Source organism: Bubalus kerabau, chromosome X (genome assembly GCF_029407905.1).
Source record: "Bubalus kerabau isolate K-KA32 ecotype Philippines breed swamp buffalo chromosome X, PCC_UOA_SB_1v2, whole genome shotgun sequence".
Lineage (NCBI taxonomy): Eukaryota > Metazoa > Chordata > Mammalia > Artiodactyla > Bovidae > Bubalus > Bubalus kerabau.
Genome location: NC_073647.1, coordinates 22,742,199 through 22,756,843, shown reverse-complemented (window position 1 = coordinate 22,756,843; position 14,645 = coordinate 22,742,199). Strand labels below are relative to the sequence as shown.

Genomic DNA, 14,645 nt, shown 5'->3' with positions numbered 1-14,645 from the left:
AGAGTCGGACATGACTGAGTGACTAACATTAAGGGGAATACTTCCCTGAACAAAGGGGCGAGCTTAATAAAGAGGGGAACTTTTAGCATGGCCTAGAGACCCCATCCCTTTGCCACCCACTCCTGTTCTTAACACATCAGCCTTTAGAGCTTAGTGCTCTGCCGCAGTTCAGGTGACAATGCCCATGACAGAGCTGCAGCTTCCTTGATCATGCTGGTGTTCCATAGAGTAAGAAACACATACAAGTGAGATCTTCTGAAGCAAATGGATTTTATTGGAAGAACACAAGTATTTAACAAAATACAAGAAACTTAACCAACAAATACATTTTAAAGACACAGAAATGAGGCTAGCTCAGGGAAACTCAGCATTAGGTCTTTCTTTTTTTTTTTTTTTTTTGGCCATGCCATGCAGCATGTGGGATCTTAGTTCCCCCACCAGGGATTGAAACCCTCCCCCCTATATTGGAAGCAAGGAGTCTTAACTACTGGACTGCTGGGGAAGTCCCAACAGTGTATCTTTTTACATTCTCTGCAGTAAAAGGTTACTAGTGAACCTTTGCAGGCTCTCACTCATTCTTGCGGGTCTAGTCCCAAACTATAGCAAAAGTATTACTGGCTCAACGAGGATAAGATGAAAAGTATACCAAACCAAGTAGCTTGGCCAGGAAACTCAGTGACACAGAAAATAGAAGGCTGTGGGAAGGTCTCAGAGAAAAGAGGCCTGCTAGAGAGACCAATGAGCCTGAGACAGGGCCTTCCACCCTGTGGAATACAAATACAGCACACACGCATGTTGACATGCCCCCATGGGTACACAATTTTTAAAGATTTCTTGAGTAAGCACAAAAGCATATATTACAGAAAATGAAAACAACCCAAAGTCCAAGCCATTCCCAAAGGCACAATACCCAAAGTCAATTTCTGGTCAAATGACCACTCGCTGATGTCACAGGTCACTCCTTGAGCCGAAGTCCTCCGCATGAAGTTGACGACTTCTGTAGAACTGCTGTGATTCTATGAAATTCAAAACCTTACGGACTAAAGGATAACCTTATACACCACTAATGCAAATACTATGTATCCATAGAAAAACCAAGGCAAAACCAGAGTACAGAAGCTGTAAATGGCATTACCCATTTCCCCAAGGAGAAACAGTCTTCCCTCTCAGTTCTAAAATCTAAAAACACTTGGAGGGGGGCACGCATTTGTGATCACGGAAGGGTCTTTTTTATTATGTTTTTAAACGCCTTCATTGATGTATGAGCAATGAGTGACAAAGAAAAATAAAATACACATTTACTGTATACAATCTAATGAGTCTGGAGATAGGTTACATCCATAAAGCATCCCCATAATCTATATCGTAAACACACCCATCCACTCTGAAGTTTCATTCCACCTTCGTAATTGATTGTTATCTGGTAATAAAAACATGACGGAGTAAGATCTACCCTCTTAGCCTTTCCAGTACACATCAGTTCTGGGGTCCGGAGGAGATGCACAGGTGCTTGGTTCCTGGCTTTAACTATATCCTATAGCCTGTAGCTCAGTACTCTGACAATCTACTAGAGGAAAATCTACAACAGGCCTTTCAGCATTCTGGAAGGTGCTCTGTCTGACTGCTGGGGAGAGGCTGGGTAAACCAGTGAATCTCCTTAGGATTCACTGAAGTGAGCCCACTGCTGTTCTTTTCCAAAGCTGATGAGAAGCAGGACAGTAGGCCTGCACATGAATAAGGAGAGGCGAAGGAAGCTCAGAAAGCCAACCCAAATCTTAACTGTGAGGTGGCCTGGCTGGCGACGCTCAGTAACCCATTTTGTGTGTGCTGGAGTCAGCACAGTGGACTGGGAGGGCACATTCAAGTCCAGACGGATGAAGAGACCATTCACATTGTACAGGAATGCACGGATTTTGCTCTTTCTGTCCACTCTTTTTGACAGAGCTGCCCACTAAAATTCCATAACTGAAACTCTGCAGATCTGAGTCCTTGCCTCCTACCAAGTATTCAGGCAGGTCCTGTGCACCACGAGACACTGAAATCGGACCTCTGCCAACTGGAGATCAAATCTCTGCTCCTTCAGAGCACTTGAGAAAGGGACGGTGAGAGATGAAGTTCAGCTCCACTGGCCAGCAGACTGCTGACATCAGCAGAGCGGTTTAAACCATCTCTAAACAAGGTTTGTGGTTTTAATCCTCATCCCGAGTGACCCTACTGATCACAGAGAATTCCCCCTGAGGACATATGTATGGGTAAAAAGCTCCTAGAGGATAAGCAGTCACTCATACTTCTTACTTGTCCTTCAGGTGCTCTTTCCACAAGTTCCTCTTGAGGAAGTTCTCTGCACAGGTCTGACTATGGCCAGGACTTTAGAATCAGCACTTGGAGGGAGGGTGAAGATACCCAGGGGTATCTCACGGGCAGCACATTGTAAGGAAACTGAAATAAGGAAAACTAAACTGCTCATGCTGAAAAGGGACAAGACATTCTTTCTCGCCTTTCCTAAAAAACGGTGGAATACGGGTCAGTTCTTTGTCTGACTCTGCTGCTGCTAAATCACTTCAGCCGTGCCCGACTCTGTGCGACCCCATAGACGGCAGCCCACCAGGCTCCTCTGTCCCTGGGATTCTCCAGGCAATGGGTTGCCATCTCTGACTCTCTGCAATGTATGCAAATCTGTTCTCTAAGTTAAATAAGCCTCTTGGTAATTTGACAAACCAAGAGAGTTCCTTCAGGGACCTGGCAGCAAAAGCAGTGACCAAGAGCCCATAAAGCTACAGGAAAAGGGCAGAAAATATCTCTGCAGAAAAACAATCAATAGTGTAAGCAACAGCAGTTCCTTCTCAGAACTCCCTTAGATTATACACTGAGCAACAGTACAGCAGGACAGAGAGCTCCTCTTCCGCAACAGCCGTTTTTCACGGGTCTAGCAACACAGAACAAGGAAGAGACAGCCAAGCCTTCACTTGCAGACAAAATCACAATTCACTTGGGAAAATGGACAATAATCCTGTTCCCATAGTAAATGTCCTAGTTTATGAGAAAGCCGTATTTTCTTATACTATACCCATCAGGGTCCATTGCTATCTTCTGTCCCTCAGCTGTGCTAACCCAAAGGAAGGGCACAAGAATGGAGAAAGGAGACAGGAGAAAGAGCCCTTAACCCACAATGCCCACCACAGTCGTCACACCAGAGACCGTTGTCCTCCCCACTGTCAGTCTTTCCTTATACTCTCAGAGCCTCCTCCTCATAGCCCTGCTGGGCCCAAATTTCCCTAATCAAGAGAAAGCAAAACCCTGAAATGCGGAAACCATGGGACCTTTTCCCTCGCCAAGTTGAGCTCCCCTTTCCTCTCCCCGACTCCAGTGGCACACCACCACAAACAATGCATAGCTGTCCCTCCACTGTTGTACCAACACCACCTTCTTCCTTCAGAATGCAGTGAAGGCCCCTTGAGGCAATGTCACCCCCACCAACAGGAAGACCCAAATGGAAGAGAAGCCACCAGCAGCCAGCCTTTCTGCTAGAAAGGCTTTCTAGCGGACACACTGGGGGAGAGACAGCCACAGCCTGGGGGTGTAGCCCTCTCCAGCAAGAGGAATACAAGGGCTTCATGCTCCAGCTGGGGCACCTGACTCGGGAGGTTCCTGGACATCCAGGCTCATCGGCATATGCGCCGAAACAAGCAAATGGCCCCGGATTCATCGACAGTTCATTGATAAGACCCATCAGACCTCTTTCTTCCAACCAATGTGCAGAGTGTGCTCAGTGGAAGAGTGCAGAAAGTGAACGTGGAAAGTTCCAACCACATTCCTACAGAGTTGGGACTCCTCGGGAATCCCAATGTGCCCTCGCTCTGCACAAAGGCACAGAACTCTGACATCAGGCTACCGCCAACTTCTGCCCCAGACTCAACATTTCCCATGCCCCACATGCTGCCGTTGCCAATATGCGCCTCCTTTAGGACTTTAGCAAGGCACCTGAGGTGTGTGAGTGTGGAAGGAAGAAGTGTCTGGCTGCTATATCACTAGAACACACCAGCAACAGCAGCTCACTTTCATGTGCCTCTTTATGGCCACAGGTAGTCCCAACAGAAGACTTGAGTGGTCTACTCAACCAAGTGTAGTGACCATCAGTGGGCGCCTCCCGGGAGACTCTCTCAGATTACTGCTCTAGGCCACAGTATAGGAGGGGGAAAGCTCACCTTTCCCGAGCCACTTTTGACAGCCTAAGCCAGTGCATAGACTGAAGCAGGAACACAAGAACATCCCTAACAGTGAACTCCAAAATTCTGAGGGATGCTGTAACATAGGGTAAAGCCTTCATCATCAAAGTCTCACCTTTGCCAGAAAGTAATCCACTCTCATGTCACACTCAGCGATGTGCACTATTCTCTTCAGTCCCCATGCTACAATGATCCCAGGCAGTATCAGGGACTGAGAAATAGGTAGCAGACACTTTTGACCACAGAAAGTCCAATGCACCTTTCACATTGAGGGCCTTTATCCTCCTGTCCAGCTTTCTCCTTGTGCTCTGAGAGCAGCTCTATAGAGGGTCACTCTTCCCAGCCCCTTCCCCACCTCTAGGCAGGTCCGTATGCAGTCAGTCATTCCATCTTTCCTGATCAGGGGCGTGCTTTCCCCTTTGAGCCCCTAATCTCTCCAGTACTTCTCCTGAAAAGAACCGACAATCAAAAGTGGCCGAGAACCGCTCACCAAACTCATTTAGTTCAAGACTAAATTGGTACAGCTACTATGGAAAACAGTATGAAAGTCCCTCAAAAACTTAAAAACAGAACTACCATCTAGTCCACCAATCCCACTTGTGGTATGTATCCAAAGGAATACCTCACACCAAGAATTTACAGAACATTAACATTCCCACAAGTGAGTAGACATTCACTGAGGTACTGTCTCATGAGCCTAAGTGACATGGCTGGCCTAGGAATGAATTCCTGGGAAGGAACCAGAAAGCCAGATCCCATCTCAAATTCAGAAGAAGATTACCTTCTCGTTCCATGAGAGCCCTGATTTGTGCGACTGTCACCATTTGGAGAGTCACCTTTGTGGAATCCTCAACCTTGTGACTTATTTTTAAGTGCCAATACACAGCAGATTTACCAATTACACCATCCATTTAGGCTTTCTTGACCCCTGCCTCCAATGAAGGCAGCCAAGATGACTTTGATGGGCAGTGGGAACAAGCGTGTTTGGAAGGGGAAGAAGGCCTCACGGTTATTCTTAAATTTCACAACTGTTTTGACTAGGAAATAAGCCAGTTTTGATCATCATCATGTCACTTGGTGAAGGAACATGGGCCTACGACAGGTTTTTCTAAGTATCTCAGGCTTCAGGTTTTCACTGAGTAGGAGACTATCCCACCCCCGTCTTTCACAGCTTTAAAGTAATTTCACCAATTACAGGGATGAACAAAAAGTCTTCAAACATGCCCTCTAAAGACTACACACTTTCGTTTCCAATCACAAGGAAATGTGGATTTTCTTTTTACCTTCAGTGAATGAAATTCAGGTTCTGTGACGCCTCCCTCTGGATAAAACCTGTGCTAATAAAGCAACAGAGGAGCCCGAGGTTTCTATGAAACTAGAGGTTAGAAGTGTCTCTGAATGCACCTTGGAAGAGCTCACATTTCTATTTAGCGCTTTTCCCCGACCCCAACTGTGAAAACTCTTCCACACATTTTCAACAAATTAACCACTGCCCAGGAAAGAAGTAACTTTATACAGACAACGAAAGAGAGGAGACCTTTTCCGCACCGCCAGTTAACAAGCACCTTCTTGGTGCCTGAACTTGGTGCTGAGCCACATCAGCTTCGGCATAAGGCGTCAGAGATGGCCAGAAAAGAAAGTGGCTCAGAGCAAGGCAAAGTGTGAGTTGCTGGGCTACCTCTTGGCATCATAGCAGGATTAATGAGGCTGGTTTCCAAGAAGCCCAGTAATAGCTGAGGAAATCTGCTGGCCCTGTGAAAGGAAACAAACGTTTGGTTGAAATGGGGGTCTGGACAGGTAGGGAGACGAGCTAAATCAAGCCACAGTGTTCTGTTCCCATATGTTGGAAATGGTGTACTAATTCCCTCCGTACCTCCTGTGAGCTGAGTGCTTTACAAAAACCATACAAGAGATATCCCTGAGAGCAAGGTGTGATTCCCATTTTGCAAATGTGGAAATTGAGGCTCAAAGATGACAGTAAGAAAGAGTCAGACTCAGACGATAAAATTTATTTTTAATGAAACACGATGTATTGTCTCAGCAACACCTGCAAAGCAAAAAAAAAAAAAAAAAAAAAGCCCGACAAACTGTGGAAGGGTAAATATTTAATGAAGTACTGACCCGCATATTACTTGAATTGTTAGCCTACACCTCCAGGACCCCTGCAAAGTAAATGCCCACCCACTTATGGAGGGGAGACTATCATTCTCTGCCACTCACTTGGTGTACAGGCCTCATCTTTCTCCCCTTTCCTAAATAGAGCTGGCTTTAAATTACATTCAAATCCATGTTCCCCTACCTGAAAAAAACAGCACTCCCACAGTCTCTGGATTCCTGAAGTTTGTTTTTCACAATCCCATCCAGTCCAGCCTGCTTCTGCCTGGTATCACAAGTGTTTTCCAAAAGGATAAAAAGACAGGTCAGAGCTCTGATGTGAAAATAGCAAGATCAGGCTTTTTGGAAATGTGACATTCTAATAAATTCAGTCCGTCTGTAATAATGGCACTCATGGTGAACTGGAAAAAGATGCCGCTGACTAGTTAAAGACATGGATTATAAACAGTGTCTGAGCAGCGCTCAGGGAGTGAGCCTGACATTGTTGGAAGTTCCGATCTTAGACACTCAGGGAAGACATTTCAACACCATGTTAAATAATCTTACAGCTGATGGGATGGATGCTACCCTCCTCCCAGCATTTGTGGCCCCACATAACATAAGGTTGCACTTACTCATCTGGCAGGTCTGGACAGATGTGGCTAATTCCGGGTCCACTCTCTTCTCATTACACGCCCATCGGCTGGCCAGTACTAGATTTTTCCATCACAGGTCCTGAAGGAAACAGTGATTATGCAGACCTCCAAGGAGACTTGCTTACAGATGGACAGCCTAACACAGCGGCAGGAAAATTAGGTAAGTTGCAAGCTCGTAACATGAGTGGCTGGGGCAAACTTCCCCTTTCCCTTATCCACAAAACACCAAGGCAGCCAAGGGCCGTCAGCTGTCCTAACACCGCACGCGGTCCCTCAGAGCCTTACTGTCTCGTTTCACGTGGAAAATAACAGAAATACCCTCAATGGTGAAGAAAGGTCACAAAAATGGCCAAGATCAACATTTGAACCAATCCCCGGCAACGATATATCCACCCCAAACGCCCTGCAAGAGAAAGCCGAATCAGCTCCAGGGCGGCCGCCAGTCACCAGTCAGACTGTCCGGCACCCCCACCCACCCAGCCAAACGCACCCGCCCTTCCCTCTCTTTAAGCCGCAAACACTACAAAGCATTAAGACTATAACTGGGAAGGAGGCTCCGAGACCCACATTTAAACCAAGAAAATCTTCTTCACGTTTCAGCATGCCGTTACAATAATGCCCAACACCAAACCCGGAAGTGCCGGAGAGCTCTTCTCCGCCATCCACCCAAGAGCCCGCAGACACGTCTGTCAAAGTGTCCATCAGGACACACCATCTACCCGACTCTCCACTCACACCGCAGACAGCCAAATATGAATAAAGTTAGTAAAACTTACACTTTTGCCATCTCCGGAAAGGGAGCCGCCATGTTAAATCCTAACCGAGGAAAACGGTCTACGGAAGCCCCATAGCACAATCCAGACAGTCAGGAGCTTAGGCACGTGCTAGGGCTTCTTCCGCCTTTCACGCCCCCGCCTCCCAACATCGTCATTGGTGGGCCTGCGATGATTGACGGGGACAATGGCCATTCCTCTCAGCTAGGTCTACTGGGGGGAAACTGTCCATTTCCCAAGGCCCAGCTGACGTTATGAAATCTCTGCTCCTATTCCTATGTCTTGCTATATCTGTGTCCATCCCTGAAGGCCTAGCTCTACTTCTTAGGCCTTTGCACATACCTTGTGCCTTGTTTCTTGTCATCTTAGACTTTGGAAAGCATGAACATTCCATTTACCCGTGCCTAGATCAGTTACGTCCCCCTCCAGGAAGCCTTGGAGAAGGCGATGGCACCCCACTCCAGTACTCTGGCCTGGAATATTTCATGGGCGGAGGAGCCCGGTAGGCTGCAGTCCATGGGGTCGCAAAGAGTCAGACATGACTGAGCGACTTCCCTCTCGCTTTTCACTTTCATGCATTGGAGAAGGAAATGGCAACCCACTCCAGTGTTCTTGCCTGGAGAATTCCAGGGACGGGGGAGCCTGGTGGGCTGCCGTCTGTGGGGTCGCACAGAGTCGGACACGACTGAAGTGTGACTTAGCAGCCAGGAAGCCTTCCAAGTTTTACTCCTTCCAGGCAAAATGTGAGTTCTTCATATTAGATAGGGACATGGAGATGTATCAGAGCAGAGAGGCAGAGGACTTGTTTCTGAGCCCTGGGGTCAGATAGTACTGGGCTGTGCATGTTGTGTGGGACCCAAGGTTTGCACCTGGATATTTTGCAAGTCAGTTCAGGTTGCAGACATTTGGGGAAGACCAGGGAACACTGACAACAGGCTAACTCTAAGAAGCTTGCTAGGATTGGTACGACCGTTTTCAGGAATTTCATATCCTTTCCTGCTTTTCTATCTGTGAAAATCTTGTCCTTCCTACAAGGCCCAGGCATAAATCACTTCCCTAACTTTTTCCTGAATTCATGTTCCCACCCCCAACCACAAGAGTTATTTCTCCTATTGCTATAGGAAGAAAGATATGAGGATTTCATATCTCCGCTGCAAATGTCATTAAGCTTCACAGTTATCCAAAGTGAGACTGGAAGCCCCCTTCCTTCCAGGAGGCCTCTTGCTGAGAGATTTCTGCACCTGCTCACAATTTGTGAATTGTACAAATAAGAAGGCGCAGTTCCCCTAGGCTTGACTGCCTTGAGTGTTTAACTCATCTACACTCTACATGGTGTGTGGACCACATAGGCACGGGGTCCCTTAGCTGGACTGCATGGTCACAGTGCACAGTGCTCCTAGGAAAGGTGATCTAATGCTAGCAGTGTCCCTCCCATGGGAAAGATCATTTGAGGCTTCGTGGTGTGCAGTGTTATGCAGCAGTCCATGATGTTGCCCTACACACTGTGATGCCTAATTTTATGTGCCAACTTGCCTGGCCATGGAGCGTCCAAATTAAACATTATTTCTGGTTGTATCTGTGAGGGTGTTTCTGGATGAGTCTCATTTGTATTCCTCCCTGTTCTCATTCTAAAGAATGAACACCATAACCACCTGTTTTGAGTGGCTCCAGGAACTAAGAGTGTACTTCACATTTTGTGGAACCATTGTTTTGCTGCATACTAGATGTGCTTCTTCTAGGGAACGAGAACTTCTAAACCAGCAGAGATCAGACTTGCAGGCACACAAAGTACAACTGTTGCAGATGAGTCAGATTTATTTATGAGAGACACCACCTTTGTTTCTGCCCCTCTGTTCTGAAACTTGCAGATCTTGGCAATGGGAGAAACAACAGCATAAATGGGTTCCTGGTTCATAGTGGATATTACCTCCTAGCAGCCTGAGCTACAATTCTTGCCACATGCTCCACACAGCAAGCATAGCCATTCACCCTAAACGTTTTGGGCACAACAGGATCTGCTACATGATAAGAGCCAAGAGGCTGACCTACTAGCATGGAGAGCTTGTTTTAGCTGTGGATCCACATTAGCCTGGGTGTGGTAGGAATAACAAGTGCTTTTTGAAGTCTTGGATGGTGGCCCAAATCTCTGCAATTCCCATAAGGATAACCCCGTTTTACTTCCTCTATTGATAAGGAGGGTGATTCGCTCCTTCTGAACCTCATAGCTCTTTCTCCAGTGGCCAGGGAGCATGGGGCAGTAGACAGGAGATGAGAGTCTGTCTCTGCCTGGAAATTTCTGAAGTCAGGAGGTTTCCTGGAGCAGTCTATTCCAGCAGGGTGAGCAGAGACCATTATGAGGTGGATTCCGGAAGAAAAGGATGGGAACAAACTTCCACACCCAGTCTTAACTCTGCATCCCTCAGAAGGTGCAGAAGATGATTTCAGTGTCTTCAGAGATACAACCAGCTGGAGCACAGAGGTTAGAGGAAGCAACAGAACATTAGGATAGCCCTGACACTTACCAGCCACATAGAAATAGATGACCATTCATCACCACATTTATCCTCACAGCAATGCTTGTGTGGGAGATACATACAGCCCGGCCTAAAAAAGCCCTCAATAAATGAAAAAAAAAAATATGCACACTCCTCTCAAGTCTTCCCCAGGCCCAATATCCCTTGGTCTCCTATAAAACACAAAATGTGTCAATTGATTAATTAATTAATACCTGCCAATCCTGTATTAGGAGTACAGATGAGAAGAAGACCTACTCCCCCACATCCAAATCTCAGCATGTTTCTCTCCTGCCTGCTGACTTGGACTTGCATAGCTTAGTCGGGTAGCTCACATCTTAATGGATAAGTCATTCTTTAACACAAGTAGGTAATAATACTGAGATAAAGAGGTACATTCCAGCTCTGATAAGAGAACAGAGAACTTTCTTTGACATCTGCATCCTGAGGAACCCCTTGCGCAGGAGGTGACACGTTGCAGCTTTGGGGGACCCCTAGACCGGGATGGCAAGATGTGAGTTGCGGACACCCACAGCCTATAAAATCTTTATGAATAATCGGGGAGAGACCCGAGCCCACCCACCCAGCGGGCACATCTTCAATCAGGACAGACTGTGACACTCTTGGTTTCTTTTCCCCAGGAGGATGATTTCAATGAGCACAAGGTTTTAATGACTGCCCTCCGCCCTCCCTGCCTCAGCTGCCGCGCGCCCAACTTGCGCCGCCTCACTCCAAGGCCATGTGAGCCTTGTGCCTGCACAAGCCCACCAGGTCTCATGGCCAGTGGAACAGGGTGGGCCTGTGGATGTCAGCACAGAAGGCAAGGTCGACGGCTTCACCCGAGAAGCAGTTCAGGCAGCCATCATCCCCGTGTTGGACCAGGTCAACACCTGCCTGGACCACCTGGAGGAGAGGAATGACCACCTCCCTGGCCGCCTCCAGGAGTGCTTGAATCTAGCTGGCAGACACATCTTGAGTTCCAGCAGCTGCTCAGGGAGGCCCCAAGCGATTGGCAGCCCCTAGTGGAGCCCTCCAGGGGCCCTGGGGCCAGGCCTCAACCCTGCCTGCCTGAGCCCTCACCACCTGGCTTAGGGAGGCCTGCAGATGTCTTGGGGGATCTGCCTACCTGGGCCATCCTTCTGGTCCTTCCCTTCGTGGGCCTGGCATACCCCATCCTGGCATCCCCACCCAGGGTCAGGTGTGGGCCTGTGACCCACCCAACTTGCCTGCCTGCCCAACTCCTGGATGCTGCTCACTCTGCCCAGGCCTTGAGTGTTCACACTGAAGTAGTCTCCAACAGTGTGTGCACACTCACGCACACAAACACACATAAAAGGTCCTTAATATTCTCAAGTTTTTATAATATGGGCAAACCTCATACAAAAGAAGGGGTTAGGCTTGGTTTGGTGGATTCTAAATGGAGGCCAAAATGTCCCTTTTGAGAGGGTCCTTGGCTTTATCAGGGCAGTTCGGATTCCTTCAGGCGTGACATCAACCACAATTACAAAAAATGCATATTCTAAGCAGTGTGCAGATGTTACCTGATGCTAAGTGTTCCTGGGAACTGGTAGAATAATCCCAGAGGAGGGGGTCAGGGTCTCCCTGAGCCTGCTGAGTTTCAACCTCCGAGAAGAACCCTTTTTTCCTAACCTCCAAAAGCACTCCCTCCATTCTGTGCTAGGTACTACTGCGGGGGTGTCCTGGATCCCTTACCTTAGCAGTAGTTTTGCCTGAAAGGCAGTTTCCAGTTAGCCTCTGGAAGGTGTGTGGCTATCCTGCTTCCCTCTGTAAGTTGCCAGGGTTAACTGGTACAGGTACTTTGGGGCGAGGCCAAGAGGAAGTTTCACAAGTGTTACAAAGGATTCACCTGACCATCCTCTATTCTAAGGACTCTGGGTGTGAATAAATCATGCCTGGGAATTGAACGTGAGCTATTCCTTTGTTAGGCTAGTGTGGTGACTAAAAGGCCAGGCACTTCTGTTGGCCAGACCGAAGAATCTTTTTGGTTATAGAAATCAAATTTGGCCTGGGTGGATGATCTGTAGATTTCATTCACGGGACCTCCAAGGTTAATTACCTGTGGCCAGAGATCTGCACGTGTTTTAGTCCACTCAGAATGCTGTAACAAAATGCCACAGACTGGGTGGCTTAAATAGCTCCCATTTATTTTCTCATAATGCTGGAGCCTGAAAGCCCAAGAATAACGCTGCCAGCAGGATTGGTTTCCGGTGAGACCTGTCTTCCTGGCTTGCAGATAGTCCCCTTCTCTTTGCGCCTTCACATGGTCTCTTATGTGTTTGTAGAGAGAGAGATCTAGCGTCTCTCCCTCTTACAAGGACACTCATTCTATCAGAAGAGGGCCCCACCCAGATGACTTCATTTAACCTTAATTATATCCTTAAAGGCCCCATCTCCAAATATAGTCACATTGGGAATTAGGTCTTTGACATATGAATTATGGGGAGGGGGAGCACAATTCAGTCCATAACATGTCAGATGATCCCCAGATGTATGTTATATCTTCTTTGCTACTGATGTTAACTGTCACCACCTGGGCTCATCTATGCCTGGCCCCCTCCAATATGCTACAAATCAGAGAGACCATTTCAATGGCCTCTACTTCTCAACGGCAAACTGAGTCTCAGCGGAAGTGCTTTTGCAAGCTTTGGATGCTTCCCTCACCCACTAATTTCTCCAGGTAAGGGTTACAGGAAAGATGCTTTAATTTCTTTGGAGGGCAAAGTTAGCAGTGAATGGGTAGACCCTCATAAGATTCAATACGGTACTCTCACGTTCAGAAGTTTTGAATTTCCTCCCCTACATTATGCCAGTAGCCTTCCAACCACTCAATACCATATGTCAGAGGCTAGCATCTGGTCCAGGTTTGCATTAGACAACCCAGAAAACAGAATCACAGCCTGCTGCCTGAGCTCACCACTGTAAATAAAATTCATGAATGCCTACCACTCTTTCCATTTCACTCTATTCCTTTCCTGACACTGCATCTCACTTGCCATCCCTGGGTAATATACCTTAAGTCAATCTAGAAGGATGACAGCATCTTTGGACGGTCAATAATATTACCATCTCCATGAGGTGGCCCCTTTCCCTCTGCACATAAATACATAGGGCCCATGGGATAGAATAAATGGACAGCAGTTATTGAATCATATCATGAAAATGACCGTTTAATACTTCTCATTAGGAATGACTTCATCTTTGCACCATAAGCATTTTATCTTTCCAACTTGGGGACAAAGGAGGGTTAATAAACAGTTAATTTCAGTACTCCCTTTCCTGGAAAAAAGATTAGTGCAAGCTCTTCAGGATTCTATCATTCCCGTTGTCAGCGAGTGTAAAAGAAATGGAAATATGATTCAGTCGGGACCATTGAGAGGTGCAGAGTGTACTAGGGTGCTTCTAAGAAATGTTTCCTCTCTCCCCAGAACTAAATGCACAGAGGGCTGGTCCTTTTGTTTTCCCTGTGGAAATGGTTGGATCTGGATGTGACTCCTGGGAACTGCTGTAGCCATCTTGCCAAGAGCCTGACAGTGAAGCCAAATCATGGAGGATGACAGATACAGGGAATCACAGAGAAGTGGAACTGGAGCGCTGTGTCTAGAGCCTGCTATACCTCTGGACTTCTCCCCTGATGACACTAAAAAAAAGGGAAGCTCTTAATAAGTGTGTAACAGGTATTGGAAACCCACGTACGTGGTTTCCTCTGTGTGTCCATCTGTGTGTGTGTATCTTGCTCAATGTAAATTACTAGAGTCACTGGGCTTCCTTGGTGGTACAGTGGATAAGAATCTGCCTACCAATGCAGGGGACACAGGTGTGATCCCTGGTCCAGGAAGATTCCACATGCTGCGGAACAACTAAGCCCGTGTGCCACAACTACCAAGCCCACGTGCGGCAACTACTGAGGCCTGTGCCCCTAGAACCTGTGTCCACAGCAAGAAGCCACTGCAGGGAGAAGCCCATGCGCCACAACAAAGGGTAGCCTCACTCTCTGCAACTAGAGAAAGCCCACATGCAGCGCAACCAAAATGAAGGCCCAGCACAACCAAAAACAAAGTCATTTAAAAAATAAATTATTAGAGCCACTGAAGTCAAGTATTAGCCATCATCCAAATAGGCACTGATTTACAGGAGCGTAGTGCAAATCAATTAGATGATTAAACGGAGGCTGAAGAAGGGAAGGAGAATTGCCTAAGGTCACTCCAGAAGTTAGTAGCAGGTATAAGACTAGAACCCTAGTATTGGCCTGGGAGAGGCTGCAACTCTCCAAGTATTCTGGGATGCTAATGAAGAGTAGAAGGGACAAGAAAAAAGGATCTCAAAATGACAGAGTTTCAGAGGCACCTCTCTAAATGACCCGTC

General features: G+C 47.2%; 2 long non-coding RNA genes across 7 annotated transcripts; one reads left to right on the top strand and one right to left on the bottom strand.

Moving 5' to 3' along the window:
• Positions 1-251: 251 nt before the first annotated feature.
• LOC129638850 (uncharacterized) lies at positions 252-12,311 on the bottom strand. Of its 6 annotated transcripts, none has more exons than XR_008708067.1 (4): positions 11,976-12,311; positions 6,956-7,055; positions 6,526-6,606; positions 252-5,978 (listed from the first exon to the last, which is right to left on the bottom strand). It is a non-coding gene; the product is annotated as an uncharacterized LOC129638850 (long non-coding RNA). The 6 variants fall into 6 exon arrangements; XR_008708066.1 differs by lacking the exon at positions 11,976-12,311 and adding an exon at positions 7,753-7,873 and having other exon boundaries at positions 6,956-7,112; XR_008708065.1 differs by lacking the exon at positions 11,976-12,311 and adding an exon at positions 7,753-7,873.
• A 29-nt stretch (positions 12,312-12,340) lies between these two features.
• On the top strand, positions 12,341-14,343 carry LOC129638851 (uncharacterized). Its single transcript, XR_008708071.1, has 2 exons — positions 12,341-12,960; positions 13,709-14,343. It is a non-coding gene; the product is annotated as an uncharacterized LOC129638851 (long non-coding RNA).
• Positions 14,344-14,645: the final 302 nt, after the last annotated feature.